Source organism: Schistocerca americana, chromosome 10 (assembly GCF_021461395.2).
Source record: "Schistocerca americana isolate TAMUIC-IGC-003095 chromosome 10, iqSchAmer2.1, whole genome shotgun sequence".
Classification (NCBI taxonomy): domain Eukaryota; kingdom Metazoa; phylum Arthropoda; class Insecta; order Orthoptera; family Acrididae; genus Schistocerca; species Schistocerca americana.
In genome coordinates this window covers 90,645,072-90,667,951 of record NC_060128.1, presented here as the reverse complement: position 1 = coordinate 90,667,951, position 22,880 = coordinate 90,645,072, and the positions used below count along the sequence as shown (strand labels likewise).

General features: G+C 46.2%; 1 protein-coding gene across 1 annotated transcript in view; it reads right to left on the bottom strand.

Moving 5' to 3' along the window:
- Positions 1–10,894, bottom strand: part of LOC124552627 (aminopeptidase N-like) — a 230,330-nt gene extending 219,436 nt beyond the window's left edge. Inside the window, exon 1 of the mRNA XM_047126952.1 lies at positions 10,794–10,894. The gene's annotated coding sequence lies outside the window, so the exon portion shown is untranslated. The remainder of the gene's footprint in view (positions 1–10,793) is intronic.
- Positions 10,895–22,880: the final 11,986 nt, after the last annotated feature.

Genomic DNA, 22,880 nt, shown 5'->3' with positions numbered 1-22,880 from the left:
CTCAGCACTTCATGTGAACAAAGAGCTAGTTGTGTTTCACAGGAACGATGTTTTCTAAACCCATTTTGACTGTGTGCCAATAGACTGTTTTCTTAGAGGTAATTCATAATGTTCGAATACAATATATCTTCTAAAATCCTGCTGTATATCGACGTTAACGATATGGGCCTGTAATTTAGTGGATTACTCCTACTTTCTTTCTTGAATATTGGTGTGACTTGTGCAACTTTCCAGTCTTTGGTTACGGATCTTTCGTCGAGCGAACGGTTGTATATGATTCTTAAGTATGGAGCTAATGCATCAGCATACTCCGAAAGGAACCTAATTGTTATACAGACCGGACCAGAAGACTTGCTTTTATTAAGTGATTTAAGTTGTTTCACTACTCCGAGAATATTTACTTGTGCGTTACTCAAGTTGGCAGCTGTTCTAAAAATGGTTCAAATGGCTCTGAGCACTATGGGACTTAACATTCGAGGTCATCAGTCCCCCTAGAACTTAGAACTACTTAAAACTAACCTAAGGACATCACACACATCCATGCCCGAGGCAGGATTCGAACATGCGACCGTGGCAGCCGCGCGGTTCCGGACTGAAGCGCCTAGTACCGCTTGGCCACCGCGGCCGGCGCAGCTGTTCTCTATTCGAATTCTGGAATATTTACTTCGTCTTCTTTTGTGAAGCCATTTCGGAAGGCTGTGTTTAGTAACTCTGCTTTGACAGCACTGTCTTGGATAGTGCGAAGAGTTGTTTATCATTCTGGACAATTTTTACTTTTTGATTTTCGTTTGTAGCCATGGATTCATCTATTCCTATGAATCTGGAAGACTTGAAACAGAGTTATTGAAGTGCAGTACGGAATACAGATTTACAGTTGTTGCTTTTCTTCCCTTCGCTAGCACTAGTACAACTACGATATTTTTCAGTTGATACTGGTACTATCGAAGGCGAAAAGACCGACGTACGAAAAATGACCTATGTAGGTAAACTGAAGACTAGGATACCATTGCAGCAAACACGAAAAAAAGCGACATACGTAACATTGGCATCCTGTACCTCAGTTGAACTACGAAGGTGGTGTCCTGGTCTTTCAGTTGACCTATAAAGAGAGTGTCACTGAAAAGATACTGGATTTGGGGTGGACATCATTAAAACAAAGCCCTTTACCGTTGAGGCGGGAACTTCTCATGAAATTTCAATCACCAACTTTTTCGTCCCAATGCGAAAATTTTTGTCAGTACCGACCCACAAAGGAAGATACGATCACCATAAGAAAATGAGGGACATCGGAGCTCGCACGGAAAGATATAGGTGTTCGTTTTTTCCGTGCGCTATGAGAGATTGGAATAATAGAGAACTGTGAAGGTGGTTCGATGAAACCTCTGTCAGGCACTTAAATGAGATTTGCAGAGTATCCATGAAGATGTAGATGTAGATGTTAAAATGTATGCCAAAATGTTATTGTTAAAATTATTCGCAGAAGTTTCCGACAAGGTGTTCCAACGGTGTTTCTCCCCAATCAGCCTCTCGCGGTGGGGGGTTCTTCATCTGGTAGAGTGATTGATTTGGGGGAGGGGACCAAACAGCGAGGTCATCGGTCCCATCGGATTAGGAAAGAATTGAGAAGGAAGTCGGTCGTATACATTCAAAGGAACCATCCCGGCATTTGCCTGGAGCGATTTAGGGAAATAACGGAAAACCTAAATCAGGATGGCCGGATGCGGGATTGAACCGTCGTCCTCCCGAATGCGAGCCCAGTGTGCTAACCACTGCGCCACCTCGCTCGGTCATGATAGATGCTGACGGTTGTCATCAGCGAGAACATCGCTCCACTATTGTCAAAATTCTAAGGATTTATTGTTAAATTATACCACAAAGGTTACAAAATGTAAAGACTTTTGCACCCATACTCATAAATTAAGGATAATTGCAGAATGTGGTGCCACACAACGTGGCACTACACAAAACTGGCGCTAATAGCATAGGCTCATAGGGAACACACACGACACAGGTCTTTAAGTCCACGGTATTGGTGATAAGTTGAGAAAACCGTCCCAAAACACATGTGCTTCAAAACGCCACTGTTTCCTGTGCCTGTACCCCGACATCAGTATGGGATATGATCACCGTGCACACGTACACAGGCCGCACAACGGGTTGGCATACTCTGGATCAGGTGGTCGAGCAGCTGCTGGGGTATAGCCTCCCATTCTTACACCAGTGCCTGTCGGAGCTCCTGAAGTGTCCTAGGGGTTTGAAGACGTGCAGCGATACGTCGACCGAGAGCATCCCAGACGTGCTCGATGGGGTTTAGGTCTGGAGAACAGGCAGGCCACTCCATTCGCCTGATATCTTCTGTTTCAAGGTACTCCTCCACGATGGCAGCTCGGTGGGGCCGAGCATTATCCGGAGAAAAGTGGGACCTACTGTACCGCTGAAAAGGCGGACAGACTGGTGCAAAATGACGTCCCGATACACCTGACCTGTTACAGTTCCTCTGTTAAAGACATGCAGGGGTGTACGTGCACCAATCGTAATCCCACCCCACAACATCAAACCACGACCTCCATACAGGTCCCTTTCAAAGCCATTAAGGGGTTGGTATCTGGTTCCTGCTTCACGCCAGATGAAAACCCAGCGAGAATCACTGTTCAGACTATACCTGGACTCGTCTGTGAACATAGCCTGGGACCAGTGTTCCAATGACCATGGAGCGTGTTCTTGACACCAGGCTTTACGGGCTCTCCTGTGACCAGGGGTCAGTGGAATGCACCTTGCAGGTCTCCGGGGGAATAAACCGTGTCTGTTCAGTCGTCTATGGACTGTGTGTCTGGAGACAACAGTTCCAGTGGCTGCGGTAACGTCCTGAGCAAGGCTGCCTGCAGTACTCCGTGGCCATCTGGGGCACTGATGGTGAGATATCGGTCTTCTTGTGGTGCTGTACACTGTGGACGTCCCGTACCGTAGCGCCTGGACACGTTTCCTGTCTGCTGGAATCGTTGCCATAATCTTGAGATCACACTTTGTGGCACACGGATGGCCCGTACTGCTGTGTTTGGCCAGCCTCCAGTCGCCTTAGTATTCTACCCCTCATAACGTCATCAATATGCGTTCTTTGAGCCATTTTCAACACACAGTCACCATTAGCACGTCTGAAAACGTCTGCACACTTACTCGCTGCACCGTACTCTGACATGCACCAACACACCTCTGCGTATGTGGACTGCTGCCAGCGCCTCCGTGCGACGACCGCAGATCAAATGCACGCATGTTCATACCGCGAGGTGATTTAAACCCGCAAACCGCCCACCAGAGCGTTGTTTCACCATGTATCAGCATTATCCTTAATTTATGAGCATGAATGTTGTTGGACATCCGAAGTGTATAGATGTTAACATGTTGTATGTTGTATTGTGAAAAATAAAAGCTCAATTGATCGCTAAAATTCTGTTAGCGAAGTTTTTATTTGACTAAGGCAGTGAAGAATTACCTCTCTTAACACTGACTTTGCTGAAGTGTCTGCAATAACTTGAAGTTGAAACGCAATGTTGAGATGTATCGTGAAACAGAGGACTACTGAAATTGCTTAACACATTTCTCACAATTAAACTGTGTTTTCTGAAACGTTCCTTATCAGGCGGTTCACGATGTTGAAGTATATTTAATTTATTCATGAATTTGTTTCTGGGACAGTTCTGAGGGAAAGTGCCTTAATCAGTGATTTCATAAATTTCAGAAAGGCACAAAGTTATATGTCAGAGTTTTTAAAAGTACTTTATCAAAAATAATTGAAGAGCTTAATTATCAAAAAGTGGTTTAGGTCAATTTTGATCTACATAGTGACTAATTATCGATATTTTATAAGCTACGTACAGTAACTTCATCGTTCGTTTCGCAACGTTTTAACTATTGCAGCAAATGGGAAGATTAGATTAGATTAGTACTTGTTCCGTAGTTCATGAATACGACACTTCGTAATGATGTGGAAGGTGTCAGGTTAATAACAGATGTCTATAGAAGATATTACATTACACAAAATATTACATGACACTTAAAATTTTTAATTTCTTTTTTTTTGTGGGGGGTGGGGAAATTACCCACTTACCATATCGAAAAATTCATCTAATGAGTAGGAGGAGTTGCCATTAAGAAATTCTTTTAATTTCCTTTTAAATGCTGTATGGCTATCTGTCAGACTTTTGATGCTATTAGGTAAGTGACCAAAGACTTTTGTGGCAGCATTATTTAGCCCCTTCTTAGCCAAAGTTAGGTTTAACCTTGAGTAGTGAAGATCATCCTTTCTCCTAGTGTTGTAGCCACGTACACTGCTATTACCTTTGAATTCGTTCGGATTGTGAATAACAGATTTCATAAGTGAATATATACTATATTGTGAGGCTACAGTGAAGATCTCTAGCTCTTTAACTAAGTGTCTGCAGGATGATCTTGGATGAGCTCCAGCAATTATTCTGATTACACGCTTTTGTGCAATGAACACTCTTTTACTTAATAATGAGTTACCCAGAATATGATGCCATACGAAAGCAGAGAATGAAAATAGGCGTGGTAAGCTAATTTACTGAGATGTATATCGCCAAAATTTGCAATGACCCTAATAACATAAGTAGCTGAACTCAAACGTTTCAGCAGATCTTCAGTGTGTTTTTTTTTTTCAGTTCAACCCCTCATCAATGCATACACCTAGAAATTTTGAATATTCTACCTTATCTACGGATTTCTGATCGAAGTCTATATTTATTAATGGTGTCATTCCATTTACTGTGCGGAACTGTATATATTGTGTTTTGTCAAAGTTTAATGAGACCCAATTTGCAGAGAACCACTTAATGATTTTCTGAAAAACATCGTTTACAATTTCATCATTTAATTCTTGTCTGTTGGGTGTGATAGCTATACTTGTATCATCGGCAAAAAGTACCAGCTTTGCATCTTCGTGAATATAGAATGGCAAGTCATTAATACATATGCCGTAAAGATTTAACCTTGTGGCACCCCATTCTTGATTGTTCCCCAGTTCGAGAAATCACCAGTTTTTTGCACATTATGTGAACTGCTTATTTCAACTTTCTGCACTCTTTCAGTTAGGTATGATTAAAACCATTTCAGCGCTGTCCCATTGGGGACTTTCAAAACTAATTAAAGACTTAAATCGCCGTTTAATCAAGTTACAGTGAGTAAATATTGCATTTACGATAAGAGGTGTTTGAACGTTGGGGGGGGGGGGGGGGGGGGAGGGGGTAATTGTTACGCTACAGCCACAGCCTGATAAATACAGTCATTACACTCTGGTGCGGAAGTTACCATTTGATAGCTGGGGAGACACTAGCGCTCCAAGCGGTGAGAAAGCAAACATTCACAACCGCCCTTAGACTAACACTAACTTTTGCTTATTTGCTACCGAATTAACGAAATAGTTGTTGTAACTGTGCGTTCCATGCATTAGTAAACTATCGTGAAATACATGTTAAAGCAGCCGAATCAATTAAACGAGGGTGAGTCAAATGAAAACCTTAAATTTGTAATAACAAATCGAAATTTCACGCCGTTATCCTGTAGGTAAGCGTGCTACAAACAGCGTTCAGAATGGCCTTTAGGTGGCAGCATAGTGCAGATGCACACATACCGTCGCAGTATCAGTATAAAGATGGCTGCCCCACTTGCGACTTGCATCAGGGAAGAACAGCGTTATGTTATCCGGTTTTTGCGTAGTGAAGGTGTGAAACCTATTGAAATTCACCGACGAATGAAGGTTCAGTACGGTGATGCACGTTTGTCACAGCAGCAAGTCTACGAATGGGGTAGGAAGTTCGCAAATGGTGTGACTTGAGTGGAAGATGCTCCTCGTCCAGGTCAGGCACAACGAGTTCTGACTCCACAGAACATTGCAGCAGTTGAAGCCATAGTGAAGGAAAACCGCCAAGTGACACTGAATCACATTGCAGCATGTTTACAGATTAGTCATGGGTCAGCACACCATATTGTGCATGACGTGCTCCAGTTTCACAAAGTGTCTGCAAGATGAGGGCCATGGCAGGTGACTCCTGAAATAAGGGAACGACGTGTTGATGCTTGCTTTGAACGAGAAGGTGACGGCTTCCTTGCAATAATCGTTACTGGGGACGAAACCTGGGTTCACTTCCACCAACCGGAAACGAAGAGAGCGAGCAAGGAGTGGCGCCATGCCTCATCAACAAAAACCAAAGAAGTTTCGAACAGAGCCATCAGCAGGGAAGGTTACGCTGGCTCTCTTTTGGGACGAAAAAGGCGTCATTTTGGAGCATTACATGCCTAGAAGGACCACTGTCACCAGTGCATCATACACAGATATCCTAAAAAATCATCTGCGGCCTGCAATCAAATCAAAGCGACATGGATTGCTGTCAGCAGGTGTCCTTTTGCAACATGACAATGCGAGGCCCCACACTGCCCGTACAACAGTTGCAACAATCACAGACCCGCATTTTCAGTGTCTTCCTCATCCACCATACTGACCAGATTTTGCCGCAAGTGATTTCCACATGTTTGGACCACTCAAAGACGCAATGGGAGGAAAGAAGTTCCGTTCTGATGAAGAGGTACGCCACACGGTGCACGAGTGTTTGCGCGGACTAACATGAGAATTTTTTTCTAAAGGAATTTATGCACTTTGTAAGCGCTGGAGGACTTGCATTGAGCGTGCGGGAGATTATGTTGAAAAGTGATACAGATTTGTACCACTTCTGCACAATAAATAATATTTAAAAAAATATTTAAGGTTTTCATTTGACTCACCCTCGTATAAGCTATAAGTTGTTCATGAAGAAATGCTTTCGAGTGTGAGTATATTGGCAGCTTACTCCACTGAAAGCAAGGGAATGTAAACATACGTTTCAAGCATGCGGAGCCTGTTTCTGTAGTCAATTGTTATCATAGGCATTTTTCCATTCCACATTACGCCTACACATTTATTAGACATGACAGTATCAAGAAGTACACCACTAATCCTATATTCTACCGCTACAAGATTGTTTTTTCTACTCGTCTGTATTAACTTACACTTTTCCCAGATTTAGAGTACGCTACCACTCATTAAAATAACAAGAAATCCTGTCTAAGTGATCCTGTATCCTTCTATAGTCATTCAAAGGTTATACTTCCCCGTACGTTGTAAAATAATCAGCAAATAGCCGCAGATTACTGCCCACGCTTCAGTCTGGAACCGCGTGACCGCTACGGTCGCAGGTTCGAATCCTGCCTCGGGCATGGATGTGTGTGATGTCCTTAGGTTAGTTAGGTTTAAATAGTTCTAAGTTCTAGGCGACTGATGACCTCAGAAGTTTAGTCGGATAGTGCTCAGAGCCATTTGAACCATTACTGCCCACCCCGTCCGTCAAATGATTTGTGTACATAGAGAATACTATCGTCCTATCACACTTCCCTGCACACTCCTGACGATACCTTTGTCTCTGGTTTCCATTGCTTCATAAGTCTTCTATCAATAATATACAGGGTGTTACAAAAAGGTACGGCCAAACTTTCAGGAAACATTCCTCACACACAAATAAAGAAAAGAAGTTATGTGGACATGTGTCCGGAAACGCTTAATTTCCATGTTAGAGCTCATTTTAGTTTCGTCAGTATGTACTGTACTTCCTCGATTCACCGCCATGATTTCATACGGGGTACTCTACCTGTGCTGCTAGAACATGTGCCTTTACAAGTACGACACAACATGTGGTTCATGCACGATGGAGCTCCTGCACATTTCAGTCGAAGTGTTCGTACGCTTCTCAACAACAGATTCGGTGACCGATGGAGCGATAGAGGTGGACCAATTCCATGGCCTCCACACTCTCCTGACCTCAACCCTCTTGACTTTCATTTATGGGGGCATTTGAAAGCTCTTGTCTACGCAACCCCGGTACCAAATGTAGAGACTCTTCGTGCTCGTATTGTGGACGGCTGTGATACAATACGCCATTCTCCAGGGCTGCATCAGCGCATCAGGGATTCCATGCGACGGAGGGTGGATGCATGTATCCTCGCTAACGGAGGATATTTTGAACATTTCCTGTAACAAAGTGTTTGAAGTCACGCTGGTACGTTCTGTTGCTGTGTGTTTCCATTCCATGATTAATGTGATTTGAAGAGAAGTAATAAAATGAGCACTAACATGGAAAGTAAGCGTTTCCAGACATGCCCACATAACATATTTTCTTTCTTTGTGCGTGAGGAATGTTTCCTGAAAGTTTGGCCGTACCTTTTTGTAACACCCTGTATTTGGGAACCTGTACCGTATGCTTGTACCTTCGTTAACCCTCCGTTACTCGCGCGAAAATTCGTGACATCGTCACTCGGCGGATGACTGGTGTCATCGACAATGCAAGCGGTCTATTTGTATACTTTGAATTGTATTTATGACTGGTTTTATGTTTCTTTAAAAAATCTAAATACACTCCTGGAAATGGAAACAAGAACACATTGACACCGGTGTGTCAGACCCACCATACTTGCTCCGGACACTGCGAGAGGGCTGTACAAGCAATGATCACACGCACGGCACAGCGGACACACCAGGAACCGTGGTGTTGGCCGTCGAATGGCGCTAGCTGCGCAGCATTTGTGAACCGCCGCCGTCAGTGTCAGCCAGTTTGCCGTGGCATACGGAGCTCCATCGCAGTCTTTAACACTGGTAGCATGCCGCGACAGCGTGGACGTGAACCGTATGTGCAGTTGACGGACTTTGAGCGAGGGCGTATAGTGGGCATGCGGGAGGCCGGGTGGACGTACCGCCGAATTGCTCAACACGTGGGGCGTGAGGTCTCCACAGTACATCGATGTTGTCGCCAGTGGTCGACGGAAGGTGCACGTGCCCGTCGACCTGGGACCGGACCGTAGCGACGCACGGATGCACGCCAAGACCGTAGGATCCTACGCAGTGCCGTAGGGGACCGCACCGCCACTTCCCAGCAAATTAGGGACACTGTTGCTCCTGGGGTATCGGCGAGGACCATTCGCAACCGTCTCCATGAAGCTGGGCTACGGTCCCGCACACCGTTAGGCCGTCTTCCGCTCACGCCCCAACATCGTGCAGCCCGCCTCCAGTGGTGTCGCGACAGGCGTGAATGGAGGGACGAATGGAGACGTGTCGTCTTCAGCGATGAGAGTCGCTTCTGCCTTGGTGCCAATGATGGTCGTATGCGTGTTTGGCGCCGTGCAGGTGAGCGCCACAATCAGGACTGCATACGACCGAGGCACACAGGGCCAACACCCGGCATCATGGTGTGGGGAGCGATCTCCTACACTGGCCGTACACCACTGGTGATCGTCGAGGGGACACTGAATAGTGCACGGTACATCCAAACCGTCATCGAACCCATCGTTCTACCATTCCTAGACCGGCAAGGGAACTTGCTGTTCCAACAGGACAATGCACGTCCGCATGTATCCCGTGCCACCCAACGTGCTCTAGAAGGTGTAAGTCAACTACCCTGGCCAGCAAGATCTCCGGATCTGTCCCCCATTGAGCATGTTTGGGACTGGATGAAGCGTCATCTCACGCGGTCTGCTCGTCCAGCACGAACGCTGGTCCAACTGAGGCGCCAGGTGGAAATGGCATGGCAAGCCGTTCCACAGGACTACATCCAGCATCTCTACGATCGTCTCCATGGGAGAATAGCAGCCTGCATTGCTGCGAAAGGTGGATATACACTGTACTAGTGCCGACATTGTGCATGCTCTGTTGCCTGTGTCTATGTGCCTGTGGTTCTGTCAGTGTGATCATGTGATGTATCTGACCCCAGGAATGTGTCAATAAAGTTTCCCCTTCCTGGGACAATGAATTCACGGTGTTCTTATTTCAATTTCCAGGAGTGTATAATACATTTAATATTTGTACACAGTATAATATATTCTAAGGTCTGAAACAGTTTGACTATTCGAAGAGCAATATCTTCAGCTGAATTATTGGGGTTACATGGTCCCCCTTGTTGTCTAGCGAAGTACGGATCTAAATTCGAAGTGTAAGCTGTTTTTACACTCAACCAAAACAAACACTTTTAACCCATACTTTGCTGATTTGCTAGGAATATATTGCCTGAACGGGCAGTTTCCTCTAAATGCCAAAAGCTGTTCGTCAACAGTAAGATAGTCACTAGGTGAAAAATATTTTTGGCAATTGTAGCATCACAACAACGTTTCACCAGGCGACGCCGGTCAACTGCAGTTTGTGCATGAGAAATCGGTCGGAAACTTTCCTCCAGTCAGCACGTTGTAGGTGTCGCCACCGGTGCCAACCTTGTGTGAATGCTCTGAAAAGCTACTCATTTGCATATCACAGCACCTTCTTCCTGTCGGTTAAATTTCGCGTCTGTAGCACGTCATCTTCGTGATGTAGCAGCTTTAATGGCCAGTAGTGTACTTTCTCGTAGAGTAAGACGCGACCCACATTTTTTGGAGATTTCAGATATGATTTAGAATTTCCCTTATGTTGTTAAAAGAAATAAATGCGATGTACAGAGTCTAAAAGGCAGCTGTTAATTGCTGGCGCGCCGGCCGGTGTGGCCGTGCGGTTAAAGGCGCTTCGGTCTGGAACCGCGTGACCGCTACGGTCGCAGGTTCGAATCCTGCCTCGGGCATGGATGTGTGTGATGTCCTTAGGTTAGTTAGGTTTAAGTGGTTCTAAGTTCTAGGGGACTGATGACCACAGATGTTAAGTCCCATAGTGCTCAGAGCCAATTGCTGGCGCGTTGCTATCTAGTCAAGAGTATGTCAGAGGGGTGTCTTGGCCTTACCTTAATCGGAACTGTGGAGCAGACTCCTGTGTCTAACCCGAAGCCTCTGGTCTCGCGTACTGCACTGAGAGGAGGACGTGGGAGTACGGACGTTCGCAAACCACCTGCTATCGAACCGAAATCAAGCCCTGGAGAGATAATTCGACACGCGACGTATTGTATTCGATAAGCGCTAAGATCGAGCGCCGGGAGTGGGACGCTGTGTCGAGATAAGTACTGTGTGCTGATACTGCGAAGCTCCGTGCTTTCCAGAAGGCTTCTGACACCATTCCTGACAAGAGTCGCCTAATTAAATTGCGTGCCTCTCTAGTGAGCGTCGATCCGCGACTTTGTCAGAAATAACATTTCGGCGCCAGTATCACTAGGAATTATAGTGCAAATTTTCCTTCGGACGTGCTTGCATGGCACTGCGGCGATTACTGCCGTTATGGAACACACTAAATGTGTTTGCAGTTGCGATGAGACGCCCGCTAAACCCGCTGGGCAGAGCAGGTAATAGGATTGCGGAAAGGACCAAGGGTTGAGGTCAGTTTCTGCTTCTAATTGTCGTTTATTGTAATTTAGCACAGGGGCGGGCAGACGTTGCACGTGGCTCACGAGCGCACAGCGCTGCACGTGTGCTGCTCGCGTGCAGCCGTCGAATGGGGCTGTGGCGACAGCCGGCAGGTCGCCGCAGTGTAGTACCAGGCTAAGCTGCGGACGTTCATGCGAAGCGACCACTATGTAGTGGACGTTGCATTTCAAGAAACGGAGAAGTGGAGATTTGCTATCTTTTAAAAAGTAATGGGAGAATCATTTTTTCTTTGTGCAAAAACGTGAAAATTCGAAATGTTTAATATGTGGCAGTATTCTCGCTGGTCAACGGAGGTTTAGTATTGAAGGCCATTATAATAAATTTCACAAGGACGAGTACAATTTATTGTCGGATTCTGAGCGGATGGGGAATTGACTGAGCTTAAGAAGAGCGATCTGCTGACGATACCAGATGAATCTGTCGTAGTTGGCCGGCCGGAGTGGCCGAGCGGTTCTAGGCACTACAGTCTGGAACCGCGCGACTGCTACGGTCGCAGGTTCGAATCCTGCCTCGGACATGGATGTGTGTGATGTCCTTAGGTTAGTTAGGTTTAAGTAGTTCTAAGTTCTAGGGGACTCAGAGCCATTTGAATTTGTCGTAGTTGCCGTTGTCACGAGAGATCTGCGATTTTCTCTCGTCATGTCTCTCATCTAACTGATTTAACATTTTATGGAACACTGTTTTCAAGTTTTCAGGACGACAACAATAATAGCCCAGCGGTATGTGCAAGTTATAAGACTGCGCTTAATATAGCGAGAGCTGGAAAACCATTTGCTGAATTAATAAGTGTGGTGTCACCGCCAGACACCACACTTGCTAGGTGGTAGCTTTTAAATCGGCCGCGGTCCGCTAGTATACGACGGACCCGCGTGTCGCCACTGTCAGTGATTGCAGACCGAGCGAGTTGGCGCAGTGGTTAGACACTGGACTCGCATTCGGGAGGACGATGGTTCAATCCCGCATCCGGCCATCCTGATTTAGGTTCTCCGTGATTTCCCTAAATAGCTCCAGGCTTCCTCCAAACTCCGTGAATTGGCTCCTGCCAATTCACAACAATAAGTCTCGGTTAAGAGCAAACATCAGTGATGAAAATTTACATAACTGTTTGTGTTTGTCTGTATGTAGAAATTTTGTTCCAGATATTAAAGGTATTGTAAACTCCACCTGTGATAATTAAATAAAACGTATCGTAGGTAATAGGTACTGTTTCAAACCATGATTTCTTTCAAGCACTCCTACTTACCTTATTCATTCACTCAATAAAGCAAGCTAGGAAACAAAACGCATTGCAGAGGAAGGAGCGGACAGAAGGTATGGTGGGGATGGGAGAGAAGCGGGTGGCCAGCTTGCCCCTGTGTGCACGCAGAACACCTGTTAACTGCACACGTGCATGTGCACCGCACACGTGCAGGACTCCTGCCTGCCCTGATTTAGCAATCTTTCACGGCTGAAGGCCTCCAACAAGAAATCTTAACAAGATAAAAATCCAATTAAGATAGCTTTAAAATAATTCAAAAAACAACATGCGCAAGGTGCAATACAAATGGCTGACTGGGTGGCTGGTCCCGGCAGAGGTTCGAGTCCTCCCTCGCGCATGGGTGTGTGTGTTTGTTCTTAGGCTAATTTAGGTTAAGTAGTTTGTAAGCTTAGGGACTGATGACCTTAGCAGTTAAGTCCCATAAGATTTCCCACACACTTGAACATTTTTGAACAAATGGCTGAGGGCCACAATTAATTTCCAAAATTTTAGAATATATTATCATAGACCTTTAAAGGCAGAAGGCCAACAAGAAATCTTTAAAAAAAATAAAAAATTCAATTAAGAGAGCAATAAAATAATTTAAAACCCAAAAGGCAACATATACAAGGTGCAACAGAAATGGCTGAGGTCCACAATTAAATTTCAAAATTTCAGAATATATTAACATAGACGTTTAAAGTCAGAAGGCCAGCATATTTAAGAACTAGAAATCTTATAAATAAACAAGAGAAAAATCCTATTACGATTGCAATAAAATAATTTAAATAAACAACGTATGCAAGGTGCAATACCAATCACTGAGAGCCACAATCAAACCTCAAAACTTCAAAATATATTACCATAATGTTTAAAGGCAGAAGGCCGCGGTGTTTAAGGTTGAACGAAAAATTTCAAAATTAATTAACACAATTTTAAGAAAGAAACAATAGCCATAAGCCTAAAATTTAAAATAGCGGACAACAGATAATTAAACAAAGGTGGCACTCAGAAGGCCTCCGTGGAGGCCAGTCTGTCCTCGTTCACTTAGGTGAGACAGCTGGTGAACCTAACTATACTTGATCCATCGGAACCCAACCAGGGGGCAGCCACGGACCGACCGACACAACGACTTGCTTCCCGTCAGTCAGTACGTGAGAACCCTAACCGGCAATGTTACAAACGTGATAATCCACAATGGAGAATGTATTAGTTGCCCAAATTACACACCATGATGGACAGCGATAACAGGTGAGGAAAGGACGCTGCTTGAAATTACGTTAGCGGCCAGGGCAGGTAACCGGAACACTCACGGCCACTAGGCAGGAAATTCCGCTGGTACACTTGCATTTGAAACACGGTAATTGTTAACTTCGCTCTAAAGAACACTGCCTGAATTTAGATCAGTTTGTACCTACGAATTATCTTAGAAAATAGATTAAGGAAAAGCAAACCTACGTTCCTAGCGTTTATAGAGAAATCTTACGACAATGTTGACTGGAATACTGTCTTTCAAATTATGAAGGTGGCAGGGGTAAAATACAGGGAGCGAAAGGCTATTTACAATTTGTACAGAAACCAGATGGCAGTTATAAGAGTCGAGGGACATGAAAGGCAAGCAGTGCTTGGGAAGGGAGTGAGACAGGGTTGTAGCCTCTCCCCGATGTTATTCAATCTGTATATTGAGCAAGCAGTAAAGGAAACAAAAGAAAAATTCGGAGTAGGTATTAAAATCCATGGAGAAGAAATAAAAATTTTAAGGTTCGCCGATGACATAATTCTGTCAGAGACAGCAAAGGACTTGAAAGAGCAGTTGAACGGAATGGACAGTGTCTTGAAAGGAGGGTATAAGATGATCATAAACAAAAGCAAAACGAGGATAATGGAACGTAGTCGAATTAAGTCGGGTGATGCCGAGGGATTTAGATTAGGAAATGAGACACTTAAAGGAGTTTTGCTATTTGGGGTGCAAAATAATTGACGATGGTCGAAGTAGAGAGGGTATAAAATGTAGAGTGGCAATGGCAAGGAAAAAGTTTCTGAAGAAGAGAAATTTGTTAGCATCGAGTATAGATTTGAGTGTCAGGAAGTTGTTTCTGAAAGTATTTGTATGGAGTGTAGCCATGTATGGAAGTGAAACATGGACGATAAATAGTTTAGACAAGAAGAGAATAGAAGATTTCGAAATGTGGTACTACAGGAGATTGCTGAAGGTTAGATGGGTAGATCACATAACTAATGAGGAAGTATTGAATGGGATTGGGGAGAGGAGAAGTTTGTGGCACAACTTGACTAGAAGAAGGGATCGTTTGGTAGGACATGTTCTGAGGCATCAAGGGATCACCGATTTAGTTCAAATGGTTCAAATGGCTCTGAGCAGTGTGGGACTTAACATCTATGGTCATCAGTCCCCTAGAACTTAGAACTACTTAAACCTAACTAACCTAAGGACATCACACAACACCCAGTCATCACGAGGCAGAGAAAATCCCTGACCCCGCCGGGAATCGAACCCGGGAACCCGGGACCGATTTAGTATTGGGGGGCAGCGTGGGGGGTAAAAATCGTAGAGGGAGACCACGAGATGAATACACTAGCAAGATTCAGAAGGATGTAGGCTGCAGTACGTACTGGGAGATGAAGAAGCTTGCACAGGATAGAGTAGCATGGAGAGCTGCATCAAACCAGTCTCAGGACTGAAGACAACAACAACAACAACAGTAATAGTCAATTGCACCGCATGGCGGCTAAATGTCGGCAGTAGAACCACTCGGTGTTGCTCACCGGAAAACCTCCCCAACAGCAAACCACCGAAGCGAACAAGCACCACAACATGAATAGGCCTGAGTAGCTGGAACCACTCCTGAACCTGGGTCGGTGAACCACGAAGCTCGTAGCGATCAGACAGCTCCACCCACGCTCCGACGCTACGCAGGGACTGCCAGCGGCCCCAGCCGACTGCACCACACAGAGATAACTTCCCTGGTCCGCAACAACCGACCGACTGCCTCAGGATGCCGACAACATCTAAAATAGTCGTCCGTGGAAATAACGCCAACTACACACACAACCTGACAAACACTTGCACGAAGACCTGAACGAAACGTAACAGTAACTAAACATGCACGAAGACAAATCGGGAGTCGATGCACGCACACACACACACACACACACACACACACACACACACACAGCCGACTGATGAACGACCGGCGAGCCAAAACGCTTCTTCCGGTAGGACGACCGACCGACGATCCACCAAGAGCGTGTCCCGGCTCCAGTGATGCGTGGCGGCAATGGTGGGGCGAGCCATGCCGACGCAGACCTCACTGCTGCTCCAACCCGACTGCACCAGTGCCGCACTGCGACTCCCCGACTGGCAGGTCCGGACTGCGCTCCAGACGCGTTACAATTCACTGGAAGACCCGACCTGCCGCCGCGTACTTGCAATCCGCACTCGCGACGCCGAACTCGCTCCCGACAGATTTTTTTTTCCTTTATTGAATTTCAATTCCCACCGAAGGGGGCGGGCTGGCAGCAGCTTAGTATGCCGCTCTTCAGCCTACAGACTTTGTTAAAAAGATGAAGAGAATAAATAATAAAAACAGGCAATAAAATCGGAGACTTAAAGAGTAACATGGTGAAAAAAAATCGTGGAACTTAAAACAAAGAGCAGAGGGATGATGATGCTAATAAAATAGTACGAAGCAGATAAAACAAAGAGCAGAGGGATGATGATGCTAATAAAATAGTACGAAGCAGACAGGTAAAACAATAGACAGACAATTAAAAAACAGGGCGACAGTCTGATTTCTGTTCGCAAAAGACATAAAATTCACACCTAGCGACAGCATGGTTTCTGTTCGCAACACGAGAAAGGCGAACAACACTGAACAGTCACTGGAACACTGCACTAAAAAGTTGGCAAATGTGACGTACCACAGCCGAGAGCAGGTGGGGGGAAACTGGACAGATGATGGGAAAATAAAAAAGGGGGGAAGGAGAGTAAAAGCGAAGGGGGGGGAGCCAGGAAAGGAGCTGATGGAGGACGAGGACCCACAAGAGGGGTGGGGGGCGCTGGGCAGACGCGACAGGGAGTGGAGTAGGCAGAGGAGGGGAATACAAAAGGACTCGGGGGGGGGGGGGAGAAGGGAGGTAGGGAGAGGTTTAGTGGGGAGAAAACAGGACAGAAGGGGGGAAGAGGGAGCCCAGGGAAAGGACAGAGGAAAGGAGGAGGAGTGGGGATCAGAGTTGATAGGAGGGATAAATGGAGGGAGAGAGGGCATCATCCAGGAGGGGATGGAAGCCACCTTGGGAAAGGAGATGTAGGGTGTAGAGATGGAGGGTAGGGGGGACACAACAGTGAAGATGTGGCAGGGGGCGGGTATGGGAGAGGAGAGGAGCAACCAGGGGGTGAGGGGGTTCAAGGCGGTGGGAGGTGTAGAGGATGCGGGTATGTTCGAGGAAGAGGAACAGATGGGGGAAAGAAATGAGATCATATCCGCGTGGGGGACGGGAGGCGTATACGGAAGGCGAGGCAGAGTGAATGACGCTCAAGGATCTGGAGGGACTTATGAAATTGGGAGGGGGGGCAGATATCCAGGCAGGACTGGCATAACAGAGGATGGGACGGATTAAGGATTTGTAGGTGTGGAGGATGGTAGAGGGGTGCAACCCCCATGTCTGGTCAGAGAGGAGTTTGAGGAGACGGAGGCAGTTGTGGGCTGTGGATTGGATGGAGTGGAGATGAGGGATCCAGGTGAGGTGACGGTCAATGGTGAGGGCAAGGTAGGTGAGGGTGGGGGGAGGTGCACAGGACAGCTGCAGGTGGTAAGGGAGAAATCCAGCAGCCGGAAGGAGCGAGTGGTACGACCTACGATGATTGCCTTGGTCTTGGAAGGATTGACTTTCAGGAGCCACTGATTACATCATCCGGCAAAAAGGTCAAGGTGATTCTGCAAGAGGCGTTGGGGCCGTTGTAGAGTAGGAGCCAGGGCAAGGAATGCGGTGTCATCAGCATATTGCAAGAGGTGTACTGGAGGGGGGGTTGGGGCATATCTGCCGTGTACAGGAGGTAGAGGAGAGGGGAGAGGACAGAGCCCTGGGGCACACCGGCAGAGGGGTAGAAGGTGTGGGAATTGGCATTATGGACGGCTCCCGACAGACACGATTGGGAAGTAATAGCAGTCGAGCAAAGATACTATGAGAGGGGATATATCGATACGCGCTGCTAACGCTACTCACGGTCAGGCAAAGCAGCAACTCAGTGACACCAGTAATTTAAATTAACGTAGTAAGGTGGAAGTACGTTAAAAACAGGGTGTAAAGTACATGATAGTGGGAACACGAGCCACGCACGGCTCACGCGAATATGGACAACCATCAGCTGTATAATGGAATGACGACAATGAAAATTTGTGCTGGACCGGGACGAAGTGGGATTTCCCGCTTATCACGAGCGGTCGCTTTACCATGTGGCTACTTGAGCGCAACCAGACCCGAACTTCCATATGTCTTCAATAGGAGAAAGAATCCCGTAATGTTTGAATACTCCATTAGTAGTGAAGCGCTTGACACAGTCACGTCGATCAAATATTTGGGTGTAACAGTGCAGAGCGATATGAAGTGGGACAAGCATGTAATGGCGGTTGTGGTGAAGGCGGATAGTCGTCTTCAGTTCATTGGTAGAATTTTAGGAAGATGTGGTTCATCCGTAAAGGAGACCGCTTATAAAACACTAATACGACCTATTCTTCAGTACTGCTCGAGCGTTTGGGATCCCTATCAGGTCGGATTGAGGGAGGACATAGAAGCAATTCAGAGGCGGGCTGCTAGGTTTGTCACTGGTAGGTTTGATCATCACGCGAGTGTTGCGGAAATGCTTCAGGAACTCCGGTGGGAGTCTCTGGCGGAAAGGAGGCGTTCTTTTCGTGAATCGTTACTGAGGAAATTTAGTGAACCAGCATTTGAGGCTGACTGCAGTACAATTTTACGGCCGCCAACTTATATTTCGCGGAAAGACCACAAAGACAAGATAAGAGAGGTTTGGGCTCGTGCAGAGGCATACAGGCAGTCATTTTTCCCTCGTTCTGTTTGGGAGTGGAACAGGGACAGAAGACGCTAGTTGTGGTACGAGGTACACTCCGCCACGCACCGTATGGTGGATTTCAGAGTATGTATGTAGATGTAGATGTGTCTATAATCTGTACTTGTACATTCTACTTGGAAGATGCTTCTCAAATCGCAAGGCCACCGGTCGCAATAAGCGCGAAATTAAGATTCGAGTCCTGATCCGGCACAACGTCGTCATTCCTTTATGCAGATGATGGTTGTCCGCACGCGCAAATTACATTTAATGTATTCCTGTCAGAATGGTCATAGCTCGTAGTAACTGGCGGGAAGACATCGACGGAAAGACGTGAAATTTCCCCAAGAAAGTGTTTTATACCAATTGCCGTTTTTAAAACTGGCGAAACCGGCAAATGGTTCCCCTATCTTTGTCCATCTTGTCCTACTCCCCCTCCCCCCCTCTCTGTCCATCTATTCCTCTTCCCTCTCTCTATTTTCTCTGTCCACCTCCTCCCCTTCCGCACCTCTCTCTGTCCATCACCTCCTATTTCCTCTCCCTCTGTTCATGTCCTCTTCCTTTTCCATACACCTCTTCTTTCTCCCTATCTATACCCCTCTCTTCCTCCTCCCTTGTCTCTAAACACGTTTCACCCTTACTCCAGTAGGAAGTCACTGGTGCTTACTACGACTATTGATAATATACCGATATATCGATATATTTTCCATAATATCGATATATGTAGAGGAAATTTTATTCTCCGATATATCGATATCAAAACGGCACTGCCGGTTGCCGACATTTTTATTTTACATTTTTTAACACTTTTCGGAAAATGTATGAAGTTGTTTTTCTGAAATTGTAGCTTTCATCACGTCCAATCTTTCTCTTTGCACACGCGAAGAACAACTCCGAATGCACTGGGAAAGTGGCGGGAAGGAGAGGGGGCGGTTTGGGGGGGGGGTGCCAGGGAGGGAGGGGCGAGGAAGAGAGAGAGAGAGAGAGAGAGAGAGAGAGAGAGAGAGAGAGAGAGAGAGAGCAGTGTGAATGGAATAATAAGATTTCTAATATGAAGAAACAGGACCCCAATTGTTTTTTATCGCACGTAGTGTGCTATTTCTTCAAAAGTAGTTGCTGAAAATGAACCAAAATCCAAGTGACAAGGCTGGTCTTTGTCGTGGGTGGAGACGTATGACGGGAAATGATGGCGTACTCGGAGCTCGGCTGTACGAACGGAAACTGCAACCTTTAACTTCACTACGCAATTTTTACACTGCAGCTGCTAGATCGCTGGCGTTTGCAGAAATGAATAAACGGGGCAATCGACATGACGTGTTCCGGACAAATCCGATATGTGACGAAACCGTGCGACGGACCCATCGGACACCTTTCACTGTGCCACTCACATTCAGTTACCATTGTTAGCAAAGTGGTTATTGCCATGCACGAACGCGCATCGTTTTCCTTTCAGTTCTTGCTCTAAGCTGGATAAGCAGGCTGCTAGCTTGTTCATGAACGGAATATCTAATAATAAATTTATAATTACATACAGAGCTCTAAAAGAGGCAGTATATTTACAGTGTGCAGCCGATACCTTTTTAAACGGTACGCTGCGCCAGAGCGAGGTCGTTTCCGTTCTGCTCAGTGCGTGTCGCGAAATATGCGCGCCAGGCGCCGCGAAGTGCACCTCTACTAACAGATGGGCAAAGGCGTTCATCCCTGGCAACTACTTCACTGGTGATCACACTTCTTTGGGAACCGTTCATTTTTACTCGTTCACCATTCATTGTGCTTGGTAGATGGTTCTTATCAAAAACTGAAAATTACACTACTGGCTATTAAAATTGCTACACCACGAAGATGACGTTCAACAGACGCGAAATTTAGCCAACAGATGCAGTGATATGCAAATGATTAGCTTTTCAGATCATTCACACAAGGTTGGCGCCGGTGGCGACACCTACAATGTGCTGACGTGAGAAAATTTTCCAACCGATTTCTCATACACAAACAGCAGTTGACCGACGTTGCCTGGTGAAACGTTGTTGTGATGCCTCGTGTAAGGAGGAGAAATGCGTACCATCACGTTTCCGACTTTGATAAAGGTCGGATTGTAGCCTATCGCGATTGCGGTTTATCGTATCGCGACATTGCTGCTCGCGATGGTCGAGATCCAATGACTGTTAGCAGCATATGGAACCGGTGGGTTCAGGAGGGTAATACGGAACGCCGTGCTGGATCCCAACTGCCTCGTATCACTAGCAGTCGAGATGACAGGCATCTTATCCGCATGGCTGTAACGGATCGTGCAACCACGTCTCTATGTCTGAGTCAACAAATGAGGACGTTTGCAAGAGAACAACCATCTGCACGAACAGTTCGACGACGTTTCCAGCAGCATGGACTATCAGCTCGGAGACCGTGGCTGCGGTTACCCTTGACGCTGCATCACAGACAGCAGCGCCTGCGATGGTAGTAGTAGTAGTAGAGGGGTTTTTTGGGCGCACGACAGCACGGTCTTCAGCGCCCCCTACGATGGTGTACTCGACGGCTAACCTGGGTGCACGAATGTCAAAACGTAATTTTTTTTGGATGAATCCAGTTTCTGTTTACAGCATCATGATCGTCGCATCCGTGTTTGGCGACATCGCGGTGAACGCACACTGGAAGCATGTATTCGTCATCGCCCTACTGGCGTATCACCCGGCGTGATGGTATGGGGTGCCATTGGTTACACGTCTCGGTCACCTCTTGGTCGCATTGACACAACTTTGAACAATGGACGTTACATTTCAGATGTGTTACGACCCGTGGCTATACCCTTCATTCGATCCCTGCGGAACCCTACATTTCAGCAGGATAATGCACGACCGCATGTTGGAGGTCCTGCACGGGCCTTTCTGGATACAAAAAAGGTTCGACTGCTGCCCTGGCCAGCACATTCTCCAGATCGCTCACCAATTGAAAACGTGTGGTCAATGGTGCCCGAGAAACTGGCTCGTCAGAATACGCCAGTCACTGCTCTTGATGAACTGTGGTATCGTGTTGAAGCTGCATGGGCAGCTGTACCTGTACACGCCATAAAGCTCTGTTTGACTCAATGCCCAGGCGTATCAAGGCCGTTATTACGGCCAGAGGTGGTTGTTCTAGGTACTGATTTCCCAGGATCTATGCACCCAAATTGCGTGAAAATGTACTCACATGTCAGCTCTAGTAGAATATATTTCTCCAATGAATACCAGTTTATCATGTGCATTTCTTCTTGGTGTAGCAATTTTAATGGCGAGTAGTGTAGTAGCATAGCTAACTGAAGATGGAAGGCGCCTAGACGGGGCGCTTGCTTCCGCCCTGGAGTACAGAGTTTTTATTCATAACAGAATTCTCACACACTTGTAATTTTCGAGATTGTGCAAAACCTCTCGTTTAGCCAACTGTAGAGTTATGTGGCTGATCGCAGTGATATGATGTAAGGTGGCGCACGAAAATCCGGCCCCGCGTACAGACTGCTCGCGAATTACGCACCACTTGTTGACCGCTACGAGCAGAATAGATAAACATGTAATAATTAGGCAGTGAAATACTAACAAATAAGCTAATGCAAACAATTACTTCGAAACAATACATGATGATTGGTAAGCGACAATGAGCAGTCTAGTACTCGGGAAAGATTTTTCGTGCGCCACCCTGTACCACTGAAATAATATTGTGGGAGTTATCATATTCTCCTTGCAAAATGTGAAGCCAGACACTCGATTACGAAGCGCGGGCTCTATTCGGTTGTAAGTCGGTATGCCTTCCATAACAGGCCGGCCGGAGTGGCCGTGCGGTTCTAGGCGCTACAGCCTGGTCGCAGGTTCGAATCCTGCCTCGGGCATGGATGTTTGTGATGTCCTTAGGTTATTAGGTTTAATTAGTTCTAAGTTCTAGGGGACTGATGACCTCAGAAGCTAAGTCGCATACTGCTCAGAGCCATTTGAACCTTCCATAACAGTGATCGTGTCCTTTTACCTTGGATCAAAAAAAGACGGAAAATGGCCACTCATGTGTGCCGTGCCGACGTCCTTTGCATGTGTAGTAACAAAAATATCTTGCCTTTTTACAAGTATTTCTTCTTTATCGAAATAGTTGAGTAAGCTGATACGCCGTTGTGTTACCTGAAAAGATGTATGTATTACATACCACGTAATTTACGCAATTATAAAATACATT